The sequence below is a fragment of the Vicia villosa genome, linkage group LG4 (genome assembly GCF_029867415.1).
Source record: "Vicia villosa cultivar HV-30 ecotype Madison, WI linkage group LG4, Vvil1.0, whole genome shotgun sequence".
In the NCBI taxonomy this organism is placed as follows: Eukaryota; Viridiplantae; Streptophyta; class Magnoliopsida; order Fabales; family Fabaceae; genus Vicia; species Vicia villosa.
In genome coordinates, this window is record NC_081183.1 from 63,314,710 (window position 1) to 63,321,145 (window position 6,436).

Consider the following 6,436-nt stretch of genomic DNA (forward strand, 5'->3'; position numbering starts at 1 on the left):
CTATTCTTGTAATAATCAGCAGCAACTTCAACTTTCTAGACAACAAGGACTTGTTCATGATTGCTTTCAGTAGCAAAATCAGCATCAGTATCTCTCCCCCTTTTTAGTCATAATATGACAAAGATTGATACTATGTCATACATTGCAATTGAATATAACAGTTAATCCTGGGAGATACTTGTTGTCTGTGTCAAGAAATCCACTCCTAGCTTGAGTTCTCAAGGGAACCAAGACTGGATTCTTGCCGTTATTCCTTGTAACTCAGAACACAAATCACAATTTGTGTTCATAACCCATATCACAAATCACAACTATAATGATTCATATACTGAAGGTTGTATATAGTGGAACATCTTTGCTGTTATTGCAGAAAAACCCATGGTAGAGACCATCAACATCCCCAACCCATGTTTTTCTTTTTCTGAGGAGGTTTTGGTACAGCAACTCATCACAATACCAAACCCAGACTCGACTCACAAGAACGCACACGAACTACATTTTGAGAGAGTTTGATTTCTACAATTCATGGAGATGCTATTATATAGAAAATGGAGATTATAGGGAATAACGATGGTCTTTGGTCTTGTTCAATGGTCAAACGGTTAATTAGGAAACAGTTCTAAAAGCTATTACTCTTTCCAAAGCAGTTTTTGACTGTTTTCTAATAGGAGTTATCTTGAATTACCAGTGCATGCATAGTCATTGATTGTACTTTACACCGACCACTGATGTGTAGATAAACTTCAAGTCAGATTTCCTTGTTTGACTTTGAGGATTCAATGTATTTAAACATGTCATGACATCATGTCAGACATTGTCACTTTTCTTTCCTTCAAGCACATAGCCTAAGATTCCGTAAAAGATTAAGACAGAGCATCATTTGGACCAATTAACGGACTCCCTACTTACTCACTAGTCTTAGACAAAGACTTCTGTTGTTCTGGACACCTTGAGACTATTAGACACACAACTACCTCATTAGTGTAGAGAAGGAATAGTGGTTACCAGTTGCACATGGTTAGCTTGAACCATTCACAAATAACTAACAAAAGTATCACATTTTATTCATGATGTAAAAGTATTTTTAACCAAGAAACTTTTCTTGACAAAAGAAGTTACTCCCCCTATCTAAGATAGTCTGAGCTTCCCCAATGGAATAAGCTTGAAATGATGAATGGAAAATATAAGACTCATCTTCATATCTTCAAGAGCCGCACCCTCTGTTCAACAATCCTGCTGAACACACTCACTATAGCAAATTTGTTCCTTACAATAAATACTTACACCAGAAGTAGAATGTCATAACATTGTGTCTGACATTTGTACTACTAGTATTCTCCACAAGTTTCATCTCTTTTTTTTTTCAACAGACCCTTGCCTAAGAACTTATCTCCTTCAGAAATGATCAACAAATGACCTCTTGATACTAGAAGCACACACAGAGAGGTTGCCACAATCTCAACAAACAGAACTGCCACTCCTTGAATTTTGTTGAGCATAACCTTACCATGTTTAAATCAGATCATGGTCTGCTTAAGACACTTCAAAATCCTTCTTGATAAGGTGTTTTTCAATCTCACACATTGATTAACATATTCCTTGAACATAAGAGATTCTCCTTTATCCTTAGCTGTGTTGATTCGATCATAGAACTTTTGTCTTCATAGTCATCTTCACGAAGTGAAGTATTCATCATGAAAGTAATTATGTATTTCCAGAACACATTACTAACATCCAGATCAAAACCTGCCCATTCTAATCCACATTATGTCTGAACTGTCACTTTAGACAATAATGTTGGTTTTTCAAACTTCTAATGTATATTCCTAGTCCTTCTTCCAGGAAATACATACCTTGTGATGTTAGTACCACTTAAGACACAAGTTCATCTGAACTCAAACAAACTCTGAATATCCATAGAGATAACACTTTCTCTATAGAGGACTTGGAACACAAGAAACAATTTGTGTTCACGACTCGAAACAAGATTCTTTATTCTTTACCAAACAGTTGCAAAGAATGACCTAAGACTTAACAATGCCTGAACACTACCCTTAAACCCTATGATTGACTTAAATAGACAATCATAACCTAGACTCTAGTCACTTCTCATATCCGAAAGAAGAACATGGGGGACTCAAACAAGACTCAACCAAAACGAAAAGACTCAATAAGCCTGAGCAATTTAAACAACATACCTTGACTTTAACCAAAGTCTTCATCAAGAAATGTTATTTGAGAACAAACTGCACCAGGAGGACTTGTGCATAGGTTGGATCATGCACTTAGATCAGAACAAGTGATACACACTATCAATTCATGTTGTCAGGTGATAATGCAAAGAATATTCTTTGCTAGTCTTTGAGAATAAACATGATTTGAGTTATGTTCTGAGGTTTTTGTGTGACTCTGTTCTTCTTTCTTCAAGATTAGTCTTTGAAAAGACTTTGCAAATGGATAGAAGCGGAAAACATTGTCTTTACTGATCTCCATACTCTTTTACTTACCCTGAGATATACAACTTTTAGGACATCTTTGATGTTTGTCCTTGAAGTTCCCTTCATTTGGAATTGCCACAGTTTCCAAGTTTAGAAACCTTAGTTTGCTTGCTACACAAGATCCAGATTGCCACACTCTGTAACTTGAAATAGAAGAAACTATGATTGTGTAACCATAAATTAATCTTCAATATACACGTCTGAGTTGTTTTATACAGATCTTGTAAATATCCAGCTCCCATCAAGATATTTAACAGAATTAGTATGCCACATCAGAGACTCTTGCCCTCTTCTTTGATGTGTGAAGACAATTGAGAACTCATGGTTAGAAGAACTTCTTCTCAATTCAGCATCCAGGTTCTAAACCTAATAAGTACTAAGTCTCCCGTCAAAGTACTTACCAGTTTTTCAGTTAGAATTTGCTACTCACACTAGGTCATTCTCACTAATTACCTCTTCACATTTATACTTTCTGTTCTTGGCAAATAAATAAAATAACTGAAGATCTTGAGATGTTGTAACATAAGATATGACATCATCCTTCATGGTTCTTGGTTAACATCTTTAATGTCAAATTGACAACACTCAGGTTAGTAATAGAATAATCCAATTATCAGCAATATCCAGACACATCAAGGGATAAAGTAGCCAACATCTCAATAACCTTTTCTTCAGACCTTCATTCTGATTTTGAGATGAAGGATGCCATAGTCTGTACCTATAGAGGAGATTCCCTCAGCTAGGTTTTTGGAACAGACTTAGTCATAGCATGACACTGAATTAGTCAGATCCATCTGACTTCCTTGATTTCAAACAACACTACCCTTTCTGGATAACAACTAGGGCAGTATACATTCTTAACCATATTTCACTGTGATAGAGACACAGTATTCAGCTCCAACAACTGCTCTATGGTTATGAATACTTATCTGATTTCATTGATCAGAGGAAACTCACAGATATAGGCTCTTCATAAGTACAACACAAAGGATTAGAAAGGAATACCTTCATGAGTTTTTTTAGTGGAACTTGAGCACATGTTAATCGTGTCCTGATTAACTTAGCCAGATGTCTCCTCTTCCAGACCGGGAGTAGGTTCCAAACCAATGTTTTCACACTATATTAGTTTAGCAACAGAACATCTGTTCTTCAGCTGGTAGCTGCATACCAGTTCATAATGTCCTAACGTCTAGTAGAACATTTGTTCCTCCTTCTAGGAACACTTCAACCTTGAAGATTTCAAGGTACACATTTGCAGATAATTATGAATATCATTGATTAGTTGACATTCATCAGCTCTAATAAACCATGTCATTATGAGTGGACTTGAGAGGATACTCAAGTATCTTTGACACTTTAATTATAGCTGACAATACCTGCCATACATTATGTTGACTATACATAACCCTAGGGATTCTCAGAGACTATGCAGCGGAAAATAGTCATACCTCAACAAAATTCACACAATGCTTACTTTAAGTGTTACTAGTAAGCATGACAACTACAGATTGATTGCTGCTCAACCTTGAACAATGCTTGCTTATGCACCAAGCAACTGACTATGTAACACCCTTCTAAAACCCCCACGGAAAATATAATAAAAATTCAGAGTAAACATGAAATACAAGGATGTCACAACTTCTTTAACATAAAATACTATAGTCATTTGTCATGCCACACGAGGAACCATTTAACATAAATACAATTCATGTTCAACACAGCGGATTATAATTCATAACATTGCATAATCATCATCATTCATGCAAGTTCTCTAATACAATTATAAACAACAAAGACCGACATAATAACTCGTCTCTAAACTAGCGTTCCCCAGTGTTACATTCAGAGCATGACTCGACACGGACTAAGGGCTAGCCTATAAGCTATCTTCACCCAATCAAGACGCCGCTACATCCTTAATCTGAAATCATCAAAGTAAGGGTGAGTTTCATTCGAATTAATAAGCATTATGCAATCATAAGCAATAAAATCTCATAGTAATTATCATCCACTCAATCATGCATATAATCAGAATTATTACAACAAGTAAACATCAATCCAACAATATTGGCCATCGGCCCACAACTCATCAATTATACCAATGATCAAGTTATATTAACAACATATTCTTAATACATCAATCATATAAACACACCAAGGCATAACACTGAATTCCATCCAATCATGTTATAACCAATGCATATGATTAAACTGACACTATGCATGTGGTACCATACATGGGATATACCCATCCAACTGATATCCTCATCACTGAGATACAGTTTAACCAGCACCGATTCCACACACAGGGAATCATGCTCACCAAATATTCAGCACCGATTCCACACACTGGGAATCATGCTCACCAAAATATCCAGCACCGATTCCACACACTGGGAATCATGCTCACCGTTTTGATCCACTTTCATCACCGGGATCCATCACCAAAAATGTATGCCAATGAATGCAACATATAACATGCTTACAACATCACCAATCCGATGTAACACATCGTCTCATTATCATCACCAAATCATCACCAATAAGCATGTATATATTCTTAGCATTCATACAAACATATCACACATACATTCACCACAGTTCACATGTTAATATTAACAGTATATTAACATTCATAATTCATCAATCATCACCACGTTCATACATCGTTACATCTAACATCATTGCACACAATGTAACCAATTATCAACACAACCCAACAACATAATCACAAAATATGTATTCATTTACGACATGTTATAAACCAACATCACCCAATGAATATCACAATCTCATCACCAATACAGAACATGCATCAATAGTCATATATATAAGCACATATACATATACTATCTTTCAATTCATTAATAATTAAATCGAGTTTAAAAAGTAAAGTTGGCTATTGCCCATTTTATCAATTCATCAGATAAAGCATCTCATTAGCTTCGCAACGCCCAAAACGGCACATAAATCGGATACTCGGATCAAAAGTTATGAGTTTTCAAAGATAAAACATTTTTAGAAAAAGTGCTGCAGGAACGGGGTTGTCCCTACGTGGGAACCGGTTCCTGGCAGCTTCAAAGTCACGTCTCTGATTTTTACTATGGGGAACCGGGTTGTCCCTACATGGGAACCGGTTCCCAGCTACCCAGAACCCATATTTCTCTGTTTTTACAAGGGGGAACCGGTTCCTACGTACCTGCACAGCAAAAATCACCATTTTGACAGCATTTACCATATCCCAATACCCCAATTTCAGGTACATACGAACATACACACAATTATCATTGTTTTTCACACAATTACACATTTCAAACAAGTTATTGACATGTATTAACATCATATATCACAAGTATCAACAAAATCATGCCAATTCATACAAGATTATCAAAACCTAACAAAATTCCCAAACCCGACACGTACGATTGAACTAGACAACAATCCTAATCAATCATACTACCTACAATCACATAAGGAATACTAACCCGAAGAATCCCCCCTTACCTCAGAGTCGAACTTCGAAGGTTCTCTTCCCCTTTGGCTCTTCTCACTTTCACGTGTTCTCCTTTCTTCAGACTCAGTTCCTGCTTCTTCTTCCTCTTTTCCCCAAATTCCTTATTTTATGAAAAATAAAATAATTATTATAATGGGCTTGCTTAGTCAACACCCCCTCTTCTGCTAATCACCACTCTAGGCCCAAATGTCAATATTTCACCATTTTCCAAATAATTCCAAATAAAATACTAAAATTCCAATTATTTAATTTAAATCCAAATTAAATTAATAAACTGAAATTATGGGGTGTTACAACTCTCCCCCACTAAAAGAGTTTTCGTCCTCGAAAACATACTTCAAGTAAAGTCCCAGATAAGAGTACTTCATTTGACTCTCTCCCATTCTCCGTTAACACCTTCTTAGTCGAGTCTCAAAATTCATCT

At 36.1% G+C, this 6,436-nt stretch overlaps 1 long non-coding RNA gene across 1 annotated transcript; it reads right to left on the reverse strand.

Annotated features, from left to right (window-relative positions):
* Positions 1 to 4,130: 4,130 nt before the first annotated feature.
* Positions 4,131 to 6,090, reverse strand: LOC131599217 (uncharacterized). The gene is made up of 2 exons (XR_009282636.1): positions 6,003 to 6,090; positions 4,131 to 4,419 (listed from the first exon to the last, which is right to left on the reverse strand). It is a non-coding gene; the product is annotated as an uncharacterized LOC131599217 (long non-coding RNA).
* Between the last annotated feature and the right edge of the window lie 346 nt (positions 6,091 to 6,436).